Source organism: Phacochoerus africanus, chromosome 15, assembly GCF_016906955.1.
Source record: "Phacochoerus africanus isolate WHEZ1 chromosome 15, ROS_Pafr_v1, whole genome shotgun sequence".
NCBI classification, from domain to species: Eukaryota; Metazoa; Chordata; class Mammalia; order Artiodactyla; family Suidae; genus Phacochoerus; species Phacochoerus africanus.
The window spans coordinates 1622119-1649609 of record NC_062558.1 but is presented as its reverse complement, the minus strand read 5'-3'; the positions used below and the strand labels follow the sequence as shown (position 1 = coordinate 1649609).

The 27491-nt window shown below is 46.0% G+C and overlaps 1 long non-coding RNA gene and 1 other non-coding gene across 2 annotated transcripts in view; both read right to left on the bottom strand.

Moving 5' to 3' along the window:
- Nucleotides 1-19142: 19142 nt before the first annotated feature.
- LOC125116050 (uncharacterized) overlaps nt 19143-27491 on the bottom strand; it is a 55252-nt gene continuing 46903 nt past the window's right edge. Inside the window, exon 4 of the long non-coding RNA XR_007132238.1 lies at nt 19143-19287. This is a non-coding gene — a long non-coding RNA (uncharacterized LOC125116050). The remainder of the gene's footprint in view (nt 19288-27491) is intronic.
- LOC125117138 (small nucleolar SNORD12/SNORD106) lies at nt 23132-23217 on the bottom strand. The gene has a single exon (XR_007132503.1). It is a non-coding gene; the product is annotated as a small nucleolar SNORD12/SNORD106 (small nucleolar RNA).

Sequence of the window (27491 nt, the reverse complement as noted above, 5' to 3'; positions counted from 1 at the left end):
AGCCATAAGAGGAAAACATTTATTTGTCTGAGTCAACCAGATTCTCAGTTGTCTTGTTGCTGGGTTTCTATGGCAACGATGTTCATTGTAAGTGCAGAACAGTTACCAATTCAATCTCTGGACTGCATCCCCATTGGAGGCTGCAAGTCTATCCTTCCCACTTTCCTTTGGCATCAGTGACTAGAAGGAAAGGAATGCATCCTGGAATGAAATAGCTAAGCATTTAGGCACTTGGCATTTTCCATCTCTCCCAGCAAGGAGCATACAAATCAAAGGGTTCTGAATGGGGGGGGGGGGGCAAGGAAGTTGGTATTGGACCCAAACCAATGGAAATAACCCAGATGTTCAGCTTGTCTTGGGATCCAGAGGAATTATTTTTCTCCTTTCCACCATTGTCAGAACTTTGGTTAGATAATTCCTAACGAAAAAGTTCTGCTAAAGAATTTCTTCTGTAACAGAATCTTGAAACCACTTCCGAGTGTGTTGCAAGAAAACCCAGGGCCGTTTTGCAAAGATGGATCATCTCTGTGAAGGATTAAACCTGTATTTTAAGTATCTCATCTGCTACTTGAATGCAGACATAGAAAACCCTACAGCGTGGCCCCAGGGTCAGAAAGAACCACTAGGCAAGACCCTGCAAAAAATGATCCACAGCCCACCAGGTTCACAAGTAATGAAAAACACGTAATGATACCCTGATACCTGGATGTCAGGGTTTCACTCTGCTGCCTGGGACCCTCCAGATAGGTGCCCATTCCTTTGGCTTCTAGATTTTCAGAAATATGTAACCCAGAGCAAGTGACAGGGCAGCCTTGTCATTCTTACACAGGCCTATCCTTATTATTGTTACTATGATTTCATTAATATTAACACTAAAAAGGCTCTGAATTTTTTCCTTTCTACAGCCGAACCGGCAGCATCTGGAATCGACCAGGTTAGGGGTAAAATCACAGCTGCGGTTGCAGCTTACGCCACAGCCATGGCAACACCAGATCCAAGCCACATTTGCAACCTAGGCTGCAGCTCGCAGCAACTCCAGATCCTTAACCCACTGAGCGAGGCCAGCAATTGAAACTAACCTCATGGAGACTATGTCAGGTCCTTAACCCACTGAGCCACAACAGGAACTCTAAGTCTCTGACTTTTAATTAAATTGTTCCTTCTTCCCTGTGCACACGTAGCTCCATACAGGAAAATGAGGTATTTTATTACCTTTTTAAGTCTCTATTTTAATTTACATTGGTTAAGCCAAATTGAAGCCAAACTCAACCCATCAGAACATCCTGGGGAAAGGGGATGGTTCCCTTCCAGTAACTCAGTGGTGGAAAAACGGGGAGGTTGCGCTCAACCCCCTTCTGACATAACCCATATTTGGCCCAGGCTTCTCTGGGGATAATAGGGAGCTGTGACAGGCAGGAGGATTAGGAGGTGGTGGGCATATTTGCTACAATGTTTGATCTTGGAAGGTCAGGCTGTGTGCATTTGAGGAGGCAGAGGTCAAGCTAATAATTCCAGGGCTTTTCTTGCTGGTTCTGAGCAAGCAGTTTCCAGGAAGCTGGTTTGTTATTTTGGCCAATGACTGTTTATCATGATGCATTGGGGTGTTGGGTTTTTGGTTGCAGAGAGTGTGACAGTTCCTGATATTTACACAAATAAGCCTTCAAATATTGACTAAAGGTGTAATGTGGGAAAGCGAATTTCAACCCGGTTAGGGTTGAAAGGGAAAACATAATAATTGGGAGAACACAAAGGACACAGAGTTGAAGAGAACGCAATTCATTCTCGGTGACAGTTCTTTGAATCCATGCATAAGAATTTGCTGTCTGTGTTTTCCTTCCATGCAAGATACTTAAAGTCCCAAAAGTCAGAACAGATGCCAGCTAAAATGTTTAGAGATAACCTATACATTCTAGTAAACTTTCATTGCTCTAATGCACCCTGTAGCCACAAATCAGGTAAGAAATTACTTTTTTCTGGAAAAAGATTAATTAAAAACCACTATTTATCTTTCATTATCTTCTTTGACTTTTTTTTCAAATTATTTTAATTTTTTTTTTTAAATTATTTCTTGGGCCGCTCCCGCGGCATATGGAGGTTCCCAGGCTAGGGGTCGAATCGGAGCTGCAGCCACCGGCCTACGCCAGAGCCACAGCAACGCGGGATCCGAGCCGCCTCTGCAACTTACACCACAGCTCACGGCAACGCCGGATCCTTAACCCACTGAGCAAGGCCAGGGATTGAACCCGCAACCTCATGGTTCCTAGTCGGATTCGTTAACCGCTGCGCCAAGACGGGAACTCCCAAATTTTTTTAATTTTAATTTTAATTTTTTTTTTTCTAGGGCTGCATCTGCGGCACATGGAGGTTCCCAGACTAGGGGTTGAATCCAAGCTATAGCTGCCAGCCTACACCACAGCCATAGCAACTCAGGATCCGAGTCATGTCTGCCACCTACACCACAGCTCATGGCAACGCCAGATCCTTAACCCATTGAGCGAAGCCAGGGATTGAACCAGCACCCTCATGGATACTAGTCGGGTTCATTAACCACCGAGCCACAACAGGAACTCCTATCCTTCATTATTTTTGCAGTGATTCTTCTGTGGAGTGATCAAAGAAGGTAATGTAAACACAACCTCCAGGTCAGTCAGCATGGGTCCATAGGAGGCACTTCATAAAAACCAGTTTGCTTTTAAAAACCAAACCAAGCTAAACAAACATCTGGCCAAAATGATGGTGAAACAGAACATTATTCACCCCCAGAATTGCAGATGAAATGCACTGGCCAAAAAAAATAATTCAAAGAAAACTACTCGTAAACAGCGCGGTTGATGAAAACAACAAAATATTATTCACTTCACCTTCAGAAAACTGTCTTGCTCTTCACAGAAACCCTGAAAAGTTGGCAATACACATACAATCCCTCTTAGAGGAAGAGTCAGGAAGAGAGGAACTGCCATATTCAAGTTCACACATGGCCTAAGATAGATGCAGAATCCCGGGCGCTGTCCAGTGAGTGGGCACAGCTCTGCCACCGTCTTCCTGCTCAGTGACCAGTACTGGGACACCACCACTGGGCCGTGCCCAGGCAGGATGTGCTGAGGACATAATACCCACCCAATCTGGTGCTGCTGCCAGTGTTCTTCCTTTGGGGGTCTAACAGGATTCCTTGACCTGATTCTTAATTGATTTTCCATTGACTCCCAGCCCCTCCTCAATCATTTTCACTTCCTTCCTTTCTTTCTTTCTTTTTTTTATTGTCTTTTTCGGACTGCATCCATGGCATATGGAGGTTCCCAGGCTAGGGATCAAATCGGAGCTGTAGCCGCTGGCCTATGCCTCAGCCACAGCAATGCCAGATCCAAGCTTCATCGGCAACCTACACTACAGCTCACAGCAACGCCAGAGCCTTTATCCACTGAGCACGGCCAGGGATGGAACCCACATCCTCATGGATACTAGTCAGATTTGTTTCCACTGAGCCACACAGGAACTCCCATTTTCACTTTCTAGGCGGGACAGCGGGAATATTTTCTCAGCCCCCAAACACAAGTGGCCCGGCCAGGTGTAGAAAGTGAGACCTTGCTCCTGAGGGCACGTGGCCTGTCCTGCAGAAAGGAGCTGGTGTTTCCCTTGACCCCGGAGCCTTTTATTGGAAAGTGGCTGTAGACACCCGTCTGTATGTGTCTCTGGTGCAGTCTTCCTCTGGGCCTTTCCCAGGGTAGGACCAGAACCCTGGGCATCCTGTGGGGAGCAGCTGCTCCTGCCCCAGCCTGCTTTCATGCATGTTTTAGAAGAAGGCCCACTTTCAGGTAGGGCAGTCCACCCTCAGACTTGCCAGGTCAAAAACCCAGCCAGGGCCACATGGGGACTTCAGGGACAGATGCATGGGGCAACTCTGAGCAGATTCCACTTTGGAGAAGACTGCTTTGGCCTTGACCCAGCAGCACCCATATGCACTTTGGTGGGTTTTTTTGTTTGTTTGTTTTTGTTTTTGTCTTTTTAGGGCCACACCCGCGGCATACGGAAGTTCCCAGGCCAGGGGTCTAATAGGAGCTGTAGATGCCCACCTGCGCCACAGCCACAGCAATGCCAGATCTGAGCCACGTCTGCAACCTACATCACAGATCATGGCAATGCCAGATCCTTAACTCACTGAGCAAGGTCAGCAATCAAACCCGCAACCTCATGGTTCCTAGTCAGATTTGTTTCTATTGCACCGTGATGGAAACTCCTGTGGCCAGGTGTATTTTGAAAAGAGATCCCCACGATGGACCAGTGGTAGAAGGGCAGCATCCCATCAGGCATCCCAGGGCTCCTCATTCACAGAAGGCACCTAGGCATGGCCTGGCAAGGCTACAAATCCCCTGGACAAACCAGTTCCCCCAGCAGGTCATCAGGTGGAACCTTCTACCAAATCAGATTAAATGTGTATATCTATAATGTGTGTGTACACACATATACATATATATAAACACATTTATAAATATATATGACAGACACATGTATACATATGAATGCACATATTTAACTTTCTATTAACTCTACCACTAGCACGGAAAGCTGCATAAAGCAGACATGAATGGTAATGAAGTATTGCAAGACTCTTAACCATGCTGGAACCACCATCTATGACCTACAATAGACTCTTCCCAGATAATCCATGGTCTCACCCAGCCAATCACTCCCTCTTCCCTCCTACAGGACCCAGGAGACTGAATTTTATGGTCTCCACTTCCCTGTTTTTCTTTGTGGTATTGTTACCCAGAGACATTCCTACACAGTGGAATTCAGTTACCCGCTTTCACCCCAAATATAGGTACTCATATATGTACATGCATATGGGGACGAGGACATAGACTGATGCCTGCATATGTTTAGGAAAAAAGTAAGGCTTCCTTTCTCACCGTCATGTCAGTGGTTTGCATCTTTTGTGTGTGTGTGTCTTTTGGGGGTCACACCTGCAGCATATGGAGGTTCCCAGGATAGGGGTCTAATCGGAGGTGTAGCTGCCAGCCTACGCCAGAGCCACAGCAATGCCAGATCCAAGCCGCGTCTGCAACCTACATCACAGCCCATGGCAACGCCAGATCCTTAACCTACTGAGGAGGCTAGGGATCAAACCTGCATCCTCATGGATGCTAGGCAGATTTGCTTCCAATGAGCCACAATGGGAACTCTGAATTGCACCTTTCAATGTCATTAATGGGATAAATAATAAAGAAGTATGCTAATACCATCATTTTTAAAAATAAAGCTGCACATGGGACCTCGAGTAGAAGCCCCAAAGAATATCTCCTCTAATAAACACCAAACCACACCTTAAGCCACCAGGAAGCTCATGTGCGTCCCCTGTTCCTCTTTTACAAATATCAGCTGAGGGTACCCCAGTGACATATAGTCTCCATTTCCAGAAAGGGTTTCATTTTCCCTGGGACAGAGGCCAGCACTGAGGTGGGATGGGGGGTTCACTATACCACACAGCACCGCCAGCCAAAGAGACCCCAGGGCAGCTTGGGCTGACTTGCACCCACTTGTAGGAGCGGACTGACAAATGCTCATGAACGTGGGGACCAGGTGTCCGTCACAGCCGTCACTAAAAATCAAAATGCGGACGTTCCTGTTGTGGCTCAGCAGTAACAACCCGATTAGTATCCATGAGGATGTGGGTTTGATCCCTGGCCTTGCTCAGTGGGTTCCCATGAGCTGGGGTGTAGGTTGCAGACACAGCTCGGATCTGGTGTTGCTACGGCTGTGGCATAGGCTGGCAGCTGCAACTCCGAGTTGACCCTTAGCCTGGGAGCTTCCATAGGCCCCACCTGAGGCCCTAAAAAGCAAATAATAATAATAAATAAAAATAAAACCAAAAAAATTTAAATGTATACACTGACAATTAAATCAATGATATGAAAATCGAAGATCATAAGTACTGATAGCTCACCCCCTCTGTTTCACCACACTGGGTCGTCTGTGATCCTCAGGTTATTTGTGTCTATGGCAGACAGAACACTTTACGATGGTGACGATTGCCTACCTCGTTTCACCTCTGTGTTGGGTGACATCATCCTGACAGCTGGAGCTCCACCTTGAGAGAGGATTTGAGGATTTACATTGTGGAAACTGACAAATGCTATAAACTATGTGCCTCCCACACATAATACACACAAAGAGGCTCAGTACAATTCTTATTTGTCCGCCCTCCCCCCGACCCTCCCTAAGTCCCAAAGACTAAGAACTGGAGACCAAGCATCTTTCAAAGCAGCCTCCCAAACTCGAGACCTTGAGTGGCCTCCCACCACTCCAGAGAAGAGAAGGTTCAGGCAGGCCCAGAGCCTGAGGCAGGGCTAGTGAAGGCCAAGGTGTGACCAAGCCTAGGCAAGGGCTGGTGGCCAAGGACCCCTCTGAGAAGGCTGGGGGGCAGCTGCTCACCCCAGGCTCCCTCTGTCAGGCGGCAGGTGTTCAAAGTCCTCATGGGCACTCGCTGCTCCTCTGTCTCCCCTGGAAATGAGGCTGGCTTGGCACCAGCCAGGCATGCCCCTCCATCACACAGGTGACAAGGGGATGATATATCTGTGCTGGGGCTCAAATCAGGAAACTGTCTCCTGCTTGTTGGGCATCTGATTTTTTTTTTTTTTTGGTAGATAGTATTGTGGTATAATAAACAGCATTAAGAGAGGGGCTGGATATTGAGGTATGCGACAATGGCCAATGAGATAATCAATCTTGTCTAGGTCATAAAACTTCTGTAAAATCCCCTAACCTACCAGGTTCAGTGAGCTTCAGGGTGGGAGAACGCATGGATGGGCCAGGAGGGGGTGCACCCAGGGAGGCATGGAAGCTCCACGCCACCCCTACCCATACCTTGTCTTAGGTAGGTCTTCCACTGGGCTGCTCCTGAGTTTTTCCTTTATAAGGAGCCAGGAGTAGTAAAGATAGTACATTCCTGAATTTTATGGGTAGTTCTTGTGAATTACTGAAACTGAGTAGGATCTTGGGAGCCTCCAAATTTATAGCTGACAGCTCAGATGTGTGGGTGTTTCTGGGACGTGTGTCCAGCATCTGAAGTGAGCACGGTCGTGTGGTTCTGAGGCCTCAGCCTGTCAGAGTCTGTGCCAATCCGAATTAGTGTCAGAATAGAATCAAATCCTTGGACACACAGTTGGTATTGGAGAACTAAACCCTGTTGTTTGGAATGATACTGAACAAGTGCAAAAGCAGAGAAAGTGCTGTGTCCTCTCTAAGAATGCCAATGCCCCTTGCTGTTTTTCCAGCCCATTTGCAAGGGCACCTATGGTATCTTCTACTAGACCTTGGAAGGCAGTGCCTCCCACCTCACTCCATGCCTGGCAGGCCTTGGCAACTTCCTCTTCCATCCATCATTACAGGGCTCAGCCAGGTCCAGAAAGCTACAGCTCACCTCTCCCTGTCTCTCACCTGAGCTCCACCCAGAACTCCGAGACCCTGTACGCTGCCCCTCACCTGGGTCCAGGCCGCATCTCCAGGGCCCCAGGTCCAGAGCTTCTTCTCATGGTGCCCTGTGCCCCAGCCTTTACACACCTCCTGCCGCTTCTCCCTTGAAGCCCTCCCTACCATCTCTGTGCCCAGGCCTCTCACAGCAAGTTCATCCTGATGACAGGCATGGGCAGCATGGGGACAGGCTTGGGGCAGAAATAAAACTTCAAGCTTGAAGCTGATCTGCCAAGGAGGGTCGCTCTTTGGGGAGGTAACAGGAGCAGATTCCAGTCAGTTGCAATGGACGAGAACACCCCCTCCCCTTTCCCTGAGCAGGATCACTCGGTGCTCCTGGGAAGAACCCCGGGTTGCAGCCAAAGTGCTTCTGGGGATCCCTGTACAAGTGTGTCACCCAGTCTTTCATCCCCAGACATTGGCAGGGACCTCAGTGTGTGTGGGAAGTGAGAAGGGGCAGCTAGAGTCAATCAAAGGGTTTGAGGGGAAGGAGAATAATAGCAAGATAAAAGCAAGATTCTGAGCCAAGATAATCTAGGGTAGAGGCTGATCTCCGCTACTACTGAGTTGTGTCCTTTACTTGATTTCATAGATTTTCTTAAAAATGGAGGCAACAGGAGTTCCCCTTGTGGCTCAGCACAACAAACCCGGCTAGTTTTCAGGAGGATGTGGGTGTGATCCCTGGCCTTACTCAGTGGGCTAAGGATCCGGTGTTGCGGTGAGCTGTGGTGTAGGTCACATGTGAGGCTTGGATCCCGAGTTGCTATGGCTGTGGTGTAGGCCAGCAGCTGCGGCTTTGATTTGACCCCTAGCCTGGGAACCCTCCATATGTTGCGGGTTGGGCCCTAAAAAGCAAAAAAAGCAAAAAAAATTAGAGGCAACATGAAATCATTATTGTCACAATACAGGGAGGAGACCTCATGAAAGACCCGTGTAAATGTGATGAACACACAGGAACAGGAAAGGCAACAGGTGAAGGCTGAGACCACCCAACACCCAGGGCCTCCCCGGCCCCCTTGGGGTGCCAAAGATGCCAGACACAGTGGCCAGAGGGAGCTGGGAGAGGAAATTGGAAATGAAACAGAACAGAAAATTGAAGACAAAGCACATGGAGAAGAAAGACAGCAGAGACTACAGAGGTATCTTGTGTGCCCTAAAGCGACGAGGCTTCAGACAAAGAGAAGGAGATGCAGCCCAGTCTCCCTAATACGGAGACCTGGTGTTGATGCCTGACCATCTGGAAAGTGCAGATAACATACACATTTAAAATGTGTTTTCTTCCCCATCAACTATTCCCTTACCTGAGAAGGCAGGCTCGGAGGCATGTTTTCAATCCTGAGAACGGAGCTCTGACAAACAGAAATAGAGCAAAATAATCCCTGGAAGTCACAGTCATCGAGTATTTGAATGTGTCAGGAAGGGCTTGTTTTTGAAATGACACAGCTGCCCCTGCAGGTTTGTCCACCTGTATGTTCTGTTCCTTTCACTTTGGGAACAAAACAAACGGTGTGATCAACGGTGTGATGGGTTTTCGGCCGAGCTCTTCTGTGTGCTGGTCCACACAGGGCATCTCTCCCAACTCACCCGCGGGTTCACCGAAATTGATTCTGGACAACTGGGAACGTGTTCAAGGACACGCTGCTTTCGTCAAGGTTCTCTCACAACCAAGCAGCCCCTATGAGACAAACACTCAGACCAGGGCAGGCAAGGCTGGCGAGGGGTCTGCGAGCACCCCCAAAGTGCTGCAGGTGGCGTGGCTGGGGGGACACCCTCCCAGGTCAGGTGGGCAGGAACCCAAAGTGAGCATCTCTTAGAAAGCCGATGCGGACAACATAGGTAAAAATGAAACCAGGTTTCCCAACAGAGTGATCACTCTTTCTATGAAAAGCCGTGGCTCTCCAAAGAGGTGTGCCACCGGCCCTCTGGGGTGGTGGTTAAAATGCAGATTCCCGTGCCCCCCCCCCCCCCCGCCTCGTGACTCTGGATTGGGGCCGGCACTTAATCGATGCCTGCCTTCCTCACCCACCAGCCTGTTACTCTGTTACCTTCATGTGGGTGTGGCATAGGCCGGCAGCTGTAGCTCTGATTGGACCCCTATCCTGGGAACCTCCATATGTTTTGGGTGAGGACCTAAAAAAAAAAAAAAGGCAAAAAACAAACAAACAAACAAATGGCATTAGGAAGCACACATCCCAGGAAGGGCCTGGGGACTAGATGGGGTAGCTCTGAGCCAGGACAGTACAGGTGACACAGGTGGCTCAGGTACAGGATGAGACACTCCCCTCTGGCCTCTGCCATTGCTGCTCTCAAAGCTGCCTGCTTGCCTCTCCACAACCTGCTGAAGGGCAGGTAAAGAGGATCCTTGCTCAAGACACCTGCATCTTACGAAGCCAGGTCCATGGACCACATGCACTGAGGGGACCCTGCTGTCTCATTGCAGGGAGCAGTGGAACTAGCTCCAGGCTCCCCTGGGTTTGGGACTTCTGAGGTCCCTGGAATCCTGAACTTGGAGAAAGTGTGAAATGCATCCTATGCCCGGAGACAGGACGGGCAGGGGAACACTGAGGAGACACATGGGATCTGGCGTCCCGTGGTCCCATCCTCAACCTCTACTGTATCCCCAGAGAAGTCAAACCCCCACCCACCATGGGCAACATTTCTCAACTCTTAGCCCTCTCAGATGCCACCCACAACCGCGTCTCACTTGGCAGGTTCTGCATGAGCCCAGGTTCCTGGGACCCTGAGGGCCTTGGGAAGCAGGGGACACATCCTAGTGTCCCTCCCCTTCTGCAGAACTGCTGCTCTTGGCCTAGCACAGCTGCACTGTTCGCTCCATCTGCTTACCTGCTGCTAAGCAGCTCCTAACTATGCCCCGTTCTCCCCTCTCCTGAGCAGCAAGTTCCACAAGGATACTGTGCCTTACGCCCTCCACTGGAGACTCCGCATCCCTTAGGGCAGAAACCCCACCCATGCCCCCTGTTCCAGGGAACCAGCTATTGTGGGATGTCAGTCAATCCAGCCCTCATGCCCCCTCTCCCTTCTCTGCCCTGGTGGGCTCGGGCCACTTCACCTGCAGCTCTGCAGGAGCCACATGGGGTGTGATGTGAGGGTGGAGCCCCAAACAAAAATGGCACTCTGTAACCAGAGAAAGAGGCGAGAGATGCTGATGGCACACACACATACACACTCAGGCACACTCATACACACTCATATACACATGCATTCACACATATGCAGGCAGATGGTTGCACAAACACACATATATGCACACACACACTCATATACACACAACCTACACTCACAAATACACCCACACTCACACGTGCACAAACTCACAGATACACACTTATATATTCCCTTGTGCACAGACTCATATGTGTTCAAATATGTTCACAAGGTATACATTCATACACACTCACACACACTCACACATATACACACTCACCCGCCGACATCACCTAGTTGCAGGGATTTGTGGCAGCACTAGTGACTACGAGGGGCAAGAGAGGGAGTGGTGCCCAGGATGGTACCCAGCCCATCAGAAGGACATAGGATCACCCTGTTTCGAGGAAGAAGAGACAGAAGCAGAGAGCGGGGATGGGTCCCTCTGCTCTGTCTCTGGAGATGAGGGAGTCACACAAAGGGACTATGGAGAGTCCTGGCCAGGAAGACAGCAGGATTCCAGGACTGAGGTCCAAGTCTGAGGTCAGCTTGGCCTAAGTGGGGACGAAGCAGCCATGGGGGCTTGGCGGGGCAGGGTACTAGTGTGAGTCATTGATTAAGGAAGCAGGGAGTTCGCATTGGGGCTCAGTGGGTTAAGAACCTGACTGGTATACTTGAGGATGCAGGTTTGATCCCTGGCCTCGATCAGTGGGTTAAGGATCTGGTGTTGCTGCAAGCTGCTGCTTGGATCCCACCTTGCTGTGGCTGTGGCGTAGAACGGCAGCTGATTTTGACTTCTAGGGTGGGAACTTCCATGTGCTGTGAAGTGCAACCCTAAAATGAAAAAATAAGAAAAGAAAAGGAAACTGCCCTGGGGTACACAGGGGAGTGAAGACAGAGGGGATGGTAAGAAAGCAGGGAGCCTGCTTGTGAAATTTTCAGGGTTTTGCAAGCCAGTTGTTGCAAGCCAGTAGCTATTATTAAAAATTGTTATATCAACATGCAATTACATAAATTGTATCAAAGCAATAGCACTACTCACACTGCTTGCTCCCTATTTTAGCCTGTTTTCCTATCAGCTGGCTCCTGAGGCTGCCAAACCCCTAACATGGTGCTGACACAGCAGCCAGCTCAAATTCAGCCAGGGTGGGAGCATTTGCATCATAGAAACCAGCAAAGTCTACAAATATGGGCATTTGTGGTTTTCTGGAGAGCCAGTTGTTAAGGCTTTATGCCTGGTTGGAGGGTGGATTACTGAGTAGGTTACCTGGGGTACAATCCCTCTGGGGAATCTTCTGGAACACCTGCTTCCTGCTTCTAAGTCATTCCCAAGCAGTTGTCCACTGGATCCTGTCACTTATCAGTTGAAGCTAGTTCCCAGGGTGGTAGTGGGGGGTGCTAACTCCAGGGCACTTCCAACCCTCTCCTCGCTGTGGCCTCGTCACTCCAGCATCCAGAGAAACTCAGGACTGAGTCAGGGGCTGTGGGCAGGGCATTTGCAACTTCTGCTAAAGAGGATTCTCCAGTTTGGCGTCTGTCTCTGCTATGCTTCCTTTATCCTTTTCCAGTGCATCCTGCTGCCTGACATTGTAAACTAGTAAGACTTGACTACTCACTGGATCATCAGACTCCAATTACGCTTTCATTCCCACCTTGCAACCTGCAACATCCACAGGCCCTAGATGCCTCCAGGCTGAATCAGCACAGCCCTTTGCCTGGAGTGAAATGCACACTCTATGGTCCCAGGAAAGGAAGACATCTCCTCATGCAGGTGGGATGAGGAAAAAGAAGCCCAGAATCTACTGAGTGATTTCCAGATCACAGCAGACCTGAGCCCAGAGAAGCCAGGTCTTTCTACAACCTCCTATCCTGTCCTGTTAAAATGTTCTACAGCTTGGCAGGCTCTGAGTCTCTGCCTTTGGACACACTCCTGTGGTCAGGAGACAGCAGACACCACGAGGGAAGACTGTGGGGTGAGGAGGAGGGGACATTCCTGGCAGCCTCGGCCCCCCTCCCCCCACTGCAGCTCATCATGCCTCTTCTCACGTCGTCTCAGGACCCCGGCATCCATTGAGGCTGACAACTCAGACTCAGTGTGCGGACATCAAGTGTGTTCTCTTTGAATGTATTTCTCCCTCATCCAAAAGCACAAGGTTAAGATAATTTCCTGACTCATCCATGACTTTCCTTGCCAACTTCCAGTGCATTGTGCTAGCGAGCTTATTCCATTGACTGATTTCCTTTTTTTTTTTTTTTTAAAGAAATACAGTAGCCTGAAAAGAAATAAAAGGATGAAGTGGTTGACTCAGAAGGACCCCAGTTGAGCTTCCTTTCAGTGTGACTGCAGGTAACACTTAGAGAAAATAAGGCCATTGGATAGCTTTGCTGGGAAAAAAAAATGATTCAAATTTCTAATGTTTCAGACTTGATTCTCAGTTCTCTAGGCAGGGGAGTGATTCAGAAGGGCAAATTAATCAGATGGTGAACGCCCAAACCCAGCTCAATTCAACAACACAAGGAGCGGTGAAACTATCATTACCTGCTGCAAACCCAAACAAGCCTGAACTCCATCGCCTGGTCCCCAGGCAGGTGCAAGTGCCAGGTAAAAAGTGCCAGGGAGCCAGCCTGTCACAACGTGACCCCTGTGAGTTCATATACACCCGGGGCCCCAGACAGTCATCATTCATGTAACAGCAGTGACAACAAAGCCTGTCTCTGTGGCTCTCTTGCTCCACCAAGCCTGACCTGCATTAAATCACTGATGCTGATCAGACCCCTGTAGGGGCAGAGGCAAGTGCCTCCACGGCCATTTTACAGATGGGGAAACAGAGGCAGAGTGTTCTGAATGCAATCTGGTTGATTGCATTTGAATGATTAGAAATTTGGACTGATATACCCCATGCCTAGACTCAGAAGTGGCTTAAAATATTTGGCGAGTAAAACATCTTTATTAATTTTAAATGAGAGGCCAGTGCTAGATTTGTGTAAGGAAGGTCACGCCTGTATTATTCACATCAAACTCCTCTTTGTCCCTGACTTCGATTGCACGAGGTCAGCTATCTGTTTACGTGCTATGTCTACCTTTTTTGCATAACTTGGATATAGTCAAATCTGTAATAATTTTCACTTAAAAGACAAACAGTCACTCACACATGTTGTCTTTTCATTGAGACCATTATTCTCACGAGGCACGCTGCTATTGTCAAACATACGGAGGCATTAGCTATATACCCATCCCATAGGTACTGATTTCCTTCCATCTCCCTCGTCAAGATCGATTATCCTTCCATTTTAAGCCTTGTTGGTTTTCCACTTTCCCTTCCATTCTGTCCTTATTTCATCTTTTCATTTTCTATGCTTTTTACCTTTTGAATCATCCTATATTCTATGGATACAAGAACAGCATATTTGGGGATGCTGGTGTGGACGTCTGTGAAATTTCTGAGATTTCAGAATCTCAAGACAGAGCTGATTCCTTATGCTTTAGCTGTACCTTCTTGGCTTGTAAATCTGGAGAAAGGGGTGCCCTCTTCCAGGAGAAGTTCACATGCAAGTGAACTGGATGAGGTAAGAAAAGCCCCTTATCAGGGTGAGCATCTCATTCCCCAGGCCACCCTCAAGAAAGTGGCCCTGTCCCCAGGGGTGACAGTGCAACATCCTGCAGAAAGGGAGGGAAAGAGGAGCACTTGGAGGCGCAGAGGCAGAGCACTGGCCTGAGGGTGAAGGAACCCCCTGATTCTAGGGGAGGTTGTGAGTTACGGGAATCAAGGAGGTGGTGGCGGTCAACGCTGTAGCTCTTATGAAACCCATGAGGACCAGTGGGAACAAAAGCCATGGCTGCAGGGGTCCTGGATTGGGCTGCTGTGGTTGCATGCCTGGCCCATGGCCTCTGGGCCAATACCAAGCTCAGAAGCTCTGGAGCGATTTCTTCTTCCTTCTGGCTGGTCATCTTAGCAACCACCTTGCTGAGCCAAATGTCAGAAGTTTCACCACATTTTCTGGGCATAACAGGAAGCCCAGAGATATGCTTGATATTCTCCTGTGCTTAGCTGAGATTGGATTGCTAACCAGTTGGCTTAGTGGGACTTAAAATTCATGTCTCATTGATTTAGAAAAATAACATGATATTTGTTACATTTGCAGGCAGTGGAGCACATCAGCTAGGATTAGACCGAACTCCGTAAAACAGAAGTCATCTGTCAGCAGCTTAAAGAAGATAGGGGTTATTTTTATCTTGCATAAAAAAAGTTTAAAGAAGGCAGTCCCAGGCTCCTTCTAAAGTTCCATTTCACCATCCTTCATGAGTGGCTTCCAACTGCAAGGCTACCTCTTGGTCCATTATGACTGCTGGAGCATAGCCATCGTGTCTACCTTCCAGGCAGGAAGAAGGAAAAAGGTGAAAGGGCAGGAAGGAGTGTGTCTGGCTTTCTTCCTTTTTTTAAGATGCTTTCCTGGGAATTCCCATTGTGGCTCAGTGGTAATGAATCCAACTAGTATCCATGAGGACACAGGTTTGATCCCTAGCCTCACTCAATGGGTTCGAGATCTGCCGTTGCCAGGAGCTGTGGTGTAGGTCGCAGATGTGGCTCGGATCTGGCCTTGCTGTGGTTGTGGCACAGGCCAGAAGCTACAGCTTTGATTTGACCCCTAGCCTGGGAACTTCCATACACCACAGGTGAAGTAGTAAAAAGACAAAAATAAATAAATAAATAAAGCTTTCCTGGAAGCCCCACTCAATAGCTCCTGCTTAAATCTCAGTGGCTAGAATTCAGGCACAGCCATATCAACTTGTAGTGGAGGTGGAAAAAAATGGATTTTGTAATTGGACTCATTGTTATTCCCCACAAGATAAGGATTCTGTGGCTAAGAAAGAAAAGAGCAGTGGATATTGACTGGGCAAATTTTGATTTCTGCTACATAAAGTAAAAGTTATGATTAATATGTATTCCTAACTCTAAAATTTTTGCTTATCATTTCTCAGATACCTGGAAGTCTATTTTCCTCAGATTGAAAACCCCTGACTTAGTGATGGATGGTCCTTCATCACCTTCCTTGTATTGTTATTTCAAAACCCCTTACACTAAGGCTGCATTGTAAAAAAGAATCATAACATCTACTTAGCTATTGACTGGCAAGCAACTCTTGCAAAATAGCCCCAGGACTCTATGTGCTTCTCGATGAAATGAAGTTGCCATTTAACTAGCACAGAACCAGCCATGGAGAAGAAGATCAGGGCACATTTTGTACCACATATACAAAAGCAGATATTTTTCCATTCCTAAGGTTCTAAAAGGGTGTACTGGTCTTCCTAAACCATGATAGGAGTAAAATTTTGGTCTACAAATAGGATGGAATAGAAAGAGAAAAAAAAAAGGTTTTGCTGAAGCATTTGGATGAGATTTCAAAGAGGAAACAAGAGAGAAGAAAAGATGAAAGAGGATGGCTTTTGCCCAAATTAATTTTTGAAAGTGAAGTGAATTTAGCTGTGAAGGATGTGCCACAGAGGGAAATAGTAATTCATTCATGACGTCCGTGGGTGGGGGATGTGGGGCCCAGCCTTCAGGCAGGATGCCTGTGGAAACCGGAAGGGGGTGTGAATCACTAGGAAGACTTGTCTGCTCTCCCAGGTGAAAGGGGCACTGGGGTGAGAGGAAGGAAAAGCCACCTGCAGAAAGGAAAAATCAAGATGTGTTTATATCTGACCAAATGACTTTTGTCATATGCCCTTCATGTTAATTTTCAGGCATCTCATCTACCTTTGAAATTGTCCAAATAGATTCAGGGTCATGATATACCTGCCCATGGGCAATCCTTTCCTCTTCTCACACAGAGTGGCAATAGCTTCCTTATCATTGAGGCATTTCCTACCCACACCCCATCACCAGCAGATCTTTCAGTGAAAGCGTCTGTGGGAAAGCATGGGCATTTCTTCCCATGTGGAGGATGAGCAGGTGCATCTGGGAAGACTAAAGCCTGGCCATGGAGAGACGCCATCTGCTCTCACCCCACGAAGCCCTTCACCTGAACCACAGTTCTTCCTTTACAGGAGAAGTTTTGACTGTGAAAGTGTGTGTTGGGATCCATGACCCTTGTCTCACTGGTTCATTCTAAGTCTTCTTGTTGGAACGACTTTTGACTCCCATGGAAACATTTTACTATCATCAGAACAAAATAAGAAAGCAGAGCAAGGATAGTATCAGGACAAAACAGGAACATTGAAAAAGAATGTTGAAGTCTCAGGAGGGACTGACTTAAGCTTGCCCTCATCTTAAAAGGAAAAGGCTGGCATTCCCTATCAAACACAGGATGGAGAGGGTTATCTGAATCAGGCCCACCCCTAACTTTTGCTGGACCAGGAGTAAAAGTACAAATGGAGGCTTGTGTAAAATAGGCTATTTTTTTATTTTTTTAATTTTTAGGGCCGAACCTGCAGCATATGGAAGTTCCCAGGCTAGGAGTCGAATCAGAGCTGCAGCTGCCAGCCTATGCCATAGCCACAGCCACAGCAACGCAAGATCCAAGCTGAGTCTGCAACCTACACCACAGTTCATGGCGACACCAGATCCTTAACCCACTAAGTGAGGCCAGGGATCAAACCCATGTCTTCATGGATACTATTTGGGTTCATTACCACCGAGCCACATCAGGAACTCCTAGGCTAAATATTTCAAAGTTATCCATCAAGCTTATAAACTGCTGACTAGCATGTTCTATTCCTCCACCTTGACAAATATACCTCCACTGTGACTGGGAAGGCCAGACTGGAATCTAGAGTTCTCTTTTCTTGGATGCATTGACTTGAGAAGATCAGCTTGCAGCCTGGGAGTGCAATCACAGCCCTCCTTTCCCCTTGGTTGGCTCTGTTCTGCACCACGAGGGCCTCCCATGAATGTCTCTAGCTACATCCATGCTCTCTTCACCCCTTCTAGCATCCCTTGGTCACTGTCAGGCCTGGGGTAAGACCCTGGTGGGGAGGTCTGTTCTCAGGAGGGTGGGACTTGGGAGCAGACTGTGGGCTATTTAGGGGCAGGAAAATGAGCCTAGAAGGTGATGCGATATCTCATTCTTTTGGCTCTGTGGACACCTCATTCCATGCACAGCTGGAGCAAAGGTCTTCCTTGCCCAGTTAGAGGGGTGGTAGAACCCTGCAAGAGAGAAGAATTGCAAGCAAATCTTAATAGTTCCTGAACTGTGGTATATGCCAAAGCACGTTCAGTTAGCTCACATGTATTACCACGGTTTGGAGGAACCTAGGAAAACCTCCATAAAATCCATTTAGTTAGGTCTTAAAGGATGGACAGACCTGAGAAGGAAGACAGAGTCTCCCAGGCAAGATAGTATCTGAGCAGCCTGGCCAGAATGGGCATGGTCAGAAAGGAACTTGGAGTCTGGAATACAGATGGCAAAGGAAGGTTGGAGAAGGTAGTAGACAGTCTTGATTGCTCAACTAGAAGAGTGCTATGATCAGAACTGTGTGTCCCCAAAAAGAGACACTGACGTCCTAACCCCCAATACCTCAGACAGTGACCGTCCTTGGAATTAGGGTCTTTGCCGATACAGTCAAGTTCGGATGAAATCATTAAGGTAGGCCCTAATTCAACATTACAAAGGATAAATTTGGACACAGAGACAGACACACAGAGAAAGAGCAGCCCACGTGGTGCTGAAGGCACAGAGAAGGGTGATGCATCCACAAGCCAAGGAACAACAAAGGTTGCCTGCAAACCACCAGAATCTGGGTGAGAGGGCTGGAAAAGATTATCCCTCATGTTCTTAAAAAAACAAACAAACAAACAAAAAACAAACAAAACAAAACAAAACAAAACAATCCTGCTGACACCTTCATCTTGGAGTTCCAGCCTCCAGACCTAGGGGACCATAAAAATGTTTTATTTAATCTGTGGTTATAGCAGCCTGTGGTTATAGCACAGTCTGTGGTTATAGCAGCCTGAGCACACTCATAGAGGGAGCTTGTGTTCTGCAGAGAGTGGAGAGCCGTGGCATATTTTGGAGCCAGGATGTAACATGATCAAAGCCATGTTCTGGGAAGATTAATGTAGCAGGTGTGAAGCGTGGCAGGTGATAGAAGGAGTGCGGTGGGTGTTAGCTCTGATGTTCGGTGGCTCTCTTAGCAGTTCTTGCAGGCTAATGAACGTGCAGTGGCCAGCGTAGTTCTCATCTGGTCGTTGTTCTCCATCATGATTCGTTCTCCATCACGATGGTAAACTCCCTAAGATGGGCAGAGCTGGCACTGATGATTCATGCAGCAAAATGAGAAAGCTTTACAGTGCTGAGTGGCTCACCACATCATCCATCTGCTTAGCCTATCTATCACCTTCTCTGTGGATTTGGTGATAAGTGATCCAAACCCATCCATTGTGCCAGCCACCGAGGAGGGTCTCTTACCTCATTTGCCTGCTCATCATTCTCCCTTTACCTCTGTGGATCTCTCCCACTGTCAGTCCCCCCCACACACAACACACAACACACTCTTTTCATACGCATATCTCTTCACTTCTGCTTTCTTTTATTTTTCAACTTGAAAAAATGAGTGCTGGGTACAAACAGGATTCCTGGGCTTCAGATAACCCTCATGTGACTGGAGGTTGTTCGGCACTCAGATATGCACTCAAAATTCTCCAAGTTCAGTTCAAAGTGCTGTCAACACAAGAATAAATAAAAAGACTAATTTTTGCTCCGTGTCTACATTTGCCATTATTTTGCATAACATCAAAAAATGTAAGAGAGAAAGTAGGACAAAGCTTAACTCTGGTAAGAGTTCATTCCATATACAGTGAGAATTTGTACTTTGGTTCTCTGCCTTTGGAATTTAAAGGGCAAAGCTGTCATTCCTCACACCACTGACAGATTCCAGTGATGTGTCAAAGCTGAGGCTTCAGCAGATGTGAGCAGGCTTTAATCGCAAGTGTTTCAACTGTTTTAACAAATAGTTACAGATGATAAAATGCCAGCCGGGGTATGAGATAGTAAGAGTGTTTGTGCTTTAAGGCGTAAAGCTATTATAGCTCTATTGTCAGAGCACCAAAGGCGATGAGGGAGGGTGACTCAGAAAATAAAGATTCTGAATAATCCTGACATCAGAGACAGCTGACAGGAAAATGCCTTTGATTACGGGAGACACTTCGGGAAAGTATCAGTTGTTTTCTACCCTTGCCAGAATTGCAAATGATCTTGAAAAGACCAATTTTGGTGGAGCCATGTGAGGGCAAAGGAAATGATGCTAAGTGGAGGGGAGAAAGTGTCTTAAGAAGTGGTGCTGTGAAATGACAAAGAGAATTGAAGAAATAATGAAGGGAACATGGTGTTGAGAAAGGCAGTTTTTAAAGTGGGTAACATTAGACCTTCTATTTTACCACTTCAAGTGAAGTGTGGAAGCCTCGCTCCCGTTGAGATCCTTTTACCTCCTCTGTTTTTATCTTTATCCTGAGGATCAGGTGGTGTGTCATGTCTGCTTCACTCATCAAATATGACTTTAGAAACTCCTGAGCTCGTGAGCATGAGATGGGTCTCCATTTATTTAAAGGATGCTTAATACAATCTTCTGGTTATTGCCCTAAAGTTCTTGCCTAGTTTTGTTAGACTTAGTTTTCATCGCCACAATAACTGACATTTTAAGAGCATATTTTATAATCACTGGTAGGGAAATATAAAAGGTAGGTGATTTCTGAGTATTCATTTGTATCTAGCACCCTGACTGAATTTTCTTACGGAAGTTATAAAAAGGTGTGTCTATAACTACATTCTCCGCATTTCATTTGTAATCACATAATCTATGAAAAGTGAGAGTTTTATTTTTTCTTTTCAATCCCCCCCCATTTTTTTTTTTTTTTTTTTTTTTTTAGAGCCATACCTGTAACATATGGAAGTTCCCAGGCTAGGGGTTGAATCCAGAGCTGCAGCTGCCAGCCTACACCACGGCCACAGCAATGTGAGATCCAAGCCATGTCTTCAGCCTACACCACAGCTCATGGCAATGCCAGATCCTTTACCCACTGAGCAAGGCCAGGGATCGAACCAATATCCTCATGGATACTAGTCAGATACATTTCCGCTGAGCCAAAACAGGAACTCCTCCAATCCTTATATTTTAATTTATTCTTCACATCTAGAGGCTTTTTAACAAATTAAGGAAGTTCCCTTCTATTCCTTGTTTGACAGGATTTATCATACCTGGAAGTTGAATCATATAGGAACAAAAACCTCATGAGCAAATTTTATAGTCACAACCCATAATCTAGTTTGTGTAACCCATATTTCTGCTCTTTCTATTTTTCCTTCCACCACCCTAATGCTCCTAGACTCTTTCTTTTAGCTTTTCCTTTCTGTTTGAAGAAGTGCATTTAGCAATCTCTCAGGACAGATCTTCTAGAGACAAATTCTGACAGGTCCCCTTTATAGGAAAAGGTCTTTATTTTTTCCTTCATTCCTAAAGGATAGTTTTGTTGGATTTAGCATTCACAGATGATAGTTCTTTTTTATTTTCTATTTTTTACTTTTTTGTCTCTTTGCCTTTACTAGGGCCTCTCCTGCAGCATATGGAGGTTCCCAGGCTAGGGGTCGAACACGAGCTATAGCCGTCGGCCTACACCAGAGCCACAGCCACTCGGAATCTAAGCCACGTCTGCGACCTACACCACAGCTCACATGGCAACGCCGGGTCCTTAACCCACTGAGCAAGGCCAGGGATGGAACCCGCAACCCCATGGTTCCTAGTCAGATTCATTAACCACTGTGCCACGATGGGAACACCAGTTCTTTTTTTCTTAAGAAAAATGTTATAGCACTTCCTTCTGGCCTCTATGGTTTCTGATGAGAAACCCACTGTCATCAAATTGGTGTCATCCTATAAGCAATGTGTCATTTATCTGTATGTGTGTTTAGATTTCCGAAACTTAATGATGATGTGTTTTGGCATGGATTTTTCTGTGTTTATCTTATTTGGGGATTGTTCAGCTTCTCGAATCTATAGGCTTGTGTCTCCTGACACATGTTGAGTAATTTCAACTGTTATTTCTTAGAGTAGCCTTTCACTTTCATGCTCTCCTCTCTTGCTTGGAATCCAATAATAAGAATGTTGGATCTTGGTGGTATGGTCCTTCAGGTCACTGAGGCTCTGTTCATTTTTTTCCCATCTATTTTCTTTCTCTTGCTCAGATGGGGTAAGTTCTACTGAGCTATTGCCTGAACAGTGGCAAACTGCTGATGAAAGGAACTAAACAGGATTGATTCACAGGATTCATGGCCATTCGGGGTCTGTGGCCATGATTTAAGATAAAACCAGTCCGTCTGGTAGAGTAATGGTTTTATGGTCAAATTCTACTTGGATAAAGACGGAAAGAAGAGTGATACTTAAGTTGAAGCAAGTTAGGGTTTCAGCAGGTAGCTATAATGCAGACTATCAAGGGAGTTGACGTAGTGAGAAATCATGGAGGAAGGTGAGGAGATTATTAATTGGATGGTCTCCGTGAAGTTAAACTGTTTTGAACATGAAAGAATGGATATCGGTCTTCGTATTTTGGGATTCTCAGAGTCAAGATTTTATATACTGGAGAACATACAGTCCAGTACATGATGGAGGAGTAACTGGCTGAAATGAGGAAGTTAGAAAGTGAATGAGGCTTAAAAAGCGGCGGAAGAAAGGAGATAAAGATGAAAAAGTGACAAAAAGGTGATATCCAGGCCCTTCAGAAGGTGACTGATACAGTTTATTGTCCCACCTTGAACACTTTTGAGGACAATTTTTAGGGGTGTCAGTAATACTCATGCCAGAACAACAGACCTAAACTGAGGCTATTCTAGAGAAACTGTGACCTATGACCACTCTTGTCACCTATGAGGTGGGTGACCCCACTGTGAATGATCACCAGAATACAGTAGGGCACAAAAGTGTGGCTGGATCTCATGTCTTCAGCGACTAGGGTGATAGTGGCAGTAAGCCATAGTAGAGGATGGCAGAGAGACAGATGGAGTACATCCTTGAATATCAAGGGGTTTGGGTTAGGAACAATTTGGAAGGAGCAATAAGGAGGACGAGGAATCAACTCCATTTCCTGGTCTTAAAGGAGACAGCACATAAGAATGCAAAACAAAACAAAAACCAAAAAAACCCCAGCATCATCTTGAGATGCCTGTGGTGAGGATGGTATACCTGGAAGACAGGCAATTGTCCAAATGTAAGAGCAAAGGACAAAGGAGAGCTTGAAGGCACAGGGCCCAGCAAATGGAGTGGTGGGAGAAGAGGAGGTACCATTGGGTCACATTGGAACTTACAAGAGCCCTGGGGGGCAAAAGAGCCTTAAACACAGGAACTTTGGATATCTTTTTGTTTTTCAAAGATTACTTTATTTTGTTTCCCATGCATACTTTTTGGCAGTAATACAACCAAATCAAATGTTTGCATCTCAAATAAAGGTTACAAAAATTGGAAGAATTTGAATAGCACTTGTGATGATGAAAATTCCATGATTTGTGGTGATGCTTTCCTAAAATAATTTTTTAACTGGCAAGTACTCAAAGACATCAGCATTGTCAATCTGATGAGGAAAAAAGTGAAGTCATTATTTAGGGGTCTTTGGATACCTATCAGGGATATATGCAAACGGGATTACAGCATGATGGGCAGAGCCAAGATTAACCCATTTGAAAGCTGAGTTCCATCATAAAGTCCCTCATTAACCACTCCTCATCCTGAAGAGGGAGGGAGTGAGGGCTGGGCAAGGGTGGGGAGGCACAGTTCCCACCCCCAGAGCCGGTGGTGATTTGACGGCCTCAGATGGTTGTGCTAAAATAACCCCTGCCTTGTTAGAGTTGTCTCCTGACCTGGCATTTTCCTTTACTTTCTTTCTTTTCTTTCTTTTTTTTTTTTTTTAGGGCTTTGCCCATGGCATATGGAGATTCCCAGGCTAGGGGTCAAATCGGAGCTACAGCTGCTGGCCTACACCACAGCCACAGCCAGATCCGAGCCGCCTCTGTGACCTACAACCGTAGCTCACTGCAACGCTGGATCCTTAACCCCCTAAGCGAGGCCAGGGATCGAATCGGCAACCTCATGGTTCCTAGTCAGATTCTTTTCCATTGAGCTACAATGGGAACTCCTTCCTTTACTTTCTAAGGGATTGTTTTTGTTGCCAATTTACCCTCCAAGCTTATTTTGTTCTACATTTAAATAGTGTAGTGTAAAACACATCCTCCTTTTCCTCAAGCTCTGGTTTCTAGAATTTAAGGATTTAAGAATCACGTGCTACAGCAATTTAACCAATAAACAAAATTTAAAGCAGCCTATAGGATGACAATTGTTTGGTGTACTGAATAAACAATAAGTATTCTGAGAAACCTTTACATTATTCTCATGGATGAGACTGCTATGGTGAAACTGGGAAATGAGAAAGTGTTGATTAAAAGGCGTTTAGCATCTTGGGCTGCATAGTAAAAAAAGGAACATTGGTATTCTCTGTCTTAGTGCATTTTCCCAAGAGAAATCAGATTAAGATCTCTTCTTGCTAGCTAGAGGTAAAAATTCCCAAGTCAAGTTTAAAGGGCAAATAAACAGTAGGGTAAATTCTGTTGGTCCATGTAATGTGAACAGGATGTAGTGAATGGTTGGAAAGAAGGGAGTGCGGTTTTCAGGAGGTAAATATAAGACTTTTATCCCTGAGATATTCAGCCTATGTGCATGGCAGCCTCTCAGAGAGTGGTCATGAATGCCTAGTTTATGACCCCATGTTGGTCTCAAAACAACTTATTTTCCACCTGCTGGTCCTTCTGGCTCAGTGAGAGCAGTTATTAAAAGGCAGCTTCCGATACTTCAATGGTCTGTTTTTATTCACAACACATCTGACACCAAATGGGGTTTTTTTTTTTTTCACACCCACACTCAGTTTTCTAACTCTCCACTCAGTCCCCTACTGGGTGTCCTACTTCAATTCCATTCTGACACTAACTACCCAGAGTTAGCTTAGAGCCCACACGTTTAAAGGCTGAGTCTTGATGCTGGTCAAAAGTAGTAGAAGCCTGGAGTGCCCACATTTCTGTCCAACTTGGCTACTATGTCAGGAGTCCCCACCACTGCCCCCCTTTCAGGTTTGGTCATTGGCTTAGAGTGGCTCACAGAACTTTGGAAACGAAGGTATTACGAACGGTGCCACCCAGGAGCAGTTAGGGGGAGCAACATGTGGACAAGGTGTGGGGGAGGGGCGGAGCTTCTAGACACTCTCTGAAAGCACCACCCTCCCAGCACATCTGCACACTCATCGATCTAGGATCTCCCTGAATCCCACTGTTTAGGGATTTTAATGGAGGTTTCATTACATGAGCATGCTTGGTTAAGTCACTGGCCACTGAGGATTAATTTTTCTTCACTCTCTCTCCCTTCTCTAGAGGGAGGTCCGAGGTTAGGACTAAAATTGCCAACCTTCTAATCAAGGCTTTGTCTTTCTGGAGATAAGCCCTCATTTTAAAGCTATCTGGGGGGGTGCCCCAGCCACCAGTCTCCTCATTAGCAAACAAGACATTCTTATCACTCCGGAGATTCCAAGAGTTTTAGGAACTGTGTGCCAGGAAGCAGTGGCAACAGCCAAAAAAGTATTTCTTATTACGCCACAATTTCCTAAACCCGAGAATTCTTCTGTCCACTATGTTAAAAAAAAAAAATCAGAAAAACAGGAAAATGTGAATATTTAAGTTTCACAAAGGTGTTTTAGCTAACTTTTCTTTTTCTTTATGTTTAGTAGGGATTTTGGGGATGCAGACTGTCACATTTGGAATGGCTGGGCAATGGGGCCCTTCTGTGCATCACAGGGAACTGTGTGTAACTGGGTCACTATGCTGTACAACAGAAATTGAAGAAACATTGCAAATCAACTATACTTTAAAATAAAATAAAACAAAATAAACTAGGCTAAAATAAAATAAATACTCTCCATTATTGTTTTCCTTTCCAGTCAATTCCAGGAGGCCTACCGCTGAGATGTGCTTAGCTCACTCAGTGGGGACCTCCACAGTATTTTTAAAATATGAATTAGAAAATGAATCGCCAACTTTTAAAAGCCAGAAAAAAATCCCCCTTTTAAAATATCCAGGCATTTGACTTCCATTGGAAAGCTGGATAGTTTGGCAGCTGTGTGCTTCGGCTTCACAGAGAGCCTGGGTTCTCCTTGTCACCAGAGGTCTGCTTGTGCTTCATATTTCCTACCCCAAGTCCATCTTACTAATTTCTCATGACAGATTGTCCCTGTAGACAGCTGAGTTCGTAGATAACACTCGTAGATAACACTCATAGACAGTTCGTAGATAACACTCGTAGATAACACTCATAGACAGCTCGTAGATGACACTCATCCCTCCAGATGACCCAGTGAGCCTGAACCTTTTCATTCTACAGTGCATGAATGAGGCTGCAATTCCCAAAGGTGACAAATACCTTGAGTATCCACCCCAACATCCACTGTACCAAGGAGGTCCCAGGCACTGGGGATTGCAGCGCTGAAGTACGCAGCCCTCTCCCCTCCTTCTGCGGTGAAGACACTCATCTGTTTGGTGGTCTCTGATTCTCAATGTCCACCCCAGACCAAATTTTAATGGCCACGCTGAACCTCAAAGCTTGTGTATCTAATTTCCAATGTTCCTATCTTTACTGTGTAGTCTAGCTATGCTTTGCTTTGTTCTGATTTTTACTTACTTATGGCTCCATTTTTATTGTATCTTTTCTGTAAACTCCTTTGCATAAGAAGACAGGGTATGAATAAATTAAGTATAAAGACTCTTCTAACATTGCCTGATCGCTTCTATAATAGATGTACAACCAGAGTGACTTTTGAATACTGGGAATGTTCAATGAACTCAGGCTGGGGATGAGGGAATGATCTACTAAAGACTTTGATTTAAATGAAAAAAAAATTATGTGTAAAGGGCCAGATATTGACACAAACCTATAGTGTTTCAGTAGCTGCAAGTACTTCTGCATGGCTAAGAGATAGAATCGAGGTGGGCAAATGGCAGAACTGAAGTCTGGAAAGGTGGACAGATATCTGACCCTAATGCCATGGTTAGAGAATTTAGATGTTGTCCAAGACCAAGAGGAGCCATGGAAGAGATGCTGCATAGAAGAGGGCCATCATTAGATCTGCTTCCTGACAAGTTCCTTGGTATGAAAGGCAAAAGGAAGGAAGTCATTTGGAAAAAGAGAGGTCAATAGGTGTTGCAAAGTCACTTCCAAATTCACGTCATACCTCCATTCCAGGAAATGATGGGCTAAGTAATTGGAACTGGCACTCGCCCCACCCCAAGGAATATGCCATGGAACACTTGGGAGTGGATTCTGGTGAGGTCCCTATGATTAGCTCAAAACTAGGACCCTCTAAATGCCCACCTAGTGAACAATGGGGAAAAGTGATCTATATCCATGTCATGGAGCAATACACAGCACTGAACATGATCAACAACGTGGGTGAGTCTCACACTCATAGCGGTAAATGAAAAAGTGAAACAAGAATTCCCATGTGGCTCAGTGGGTTAAGGATCCAGCCCTATCACTGAGGTAGCTCTGGTTACTGCAGTGATGTGGGTTCAATCCCCGGCCCAGGAAATTTTCTGTTGTGGGTGCATTAAAAAAAGGGAAATTAAAACAAAATAAAAATCACAGAATACTAATGCCCAACAACAGATGAATGGATTAGGAAGATGTGGTACATGTACACAATGGAATACTACTCAGCCATAAAAAGGACAAAATAATGCCATTTGCAGCAACATGGATGGAATTAGAGACTCTCATACTGAGTGAAATAAGTCTGAAAGAGAAAAACAAACACCATATGATATCACTTATATTTGGAGTTTAAAAT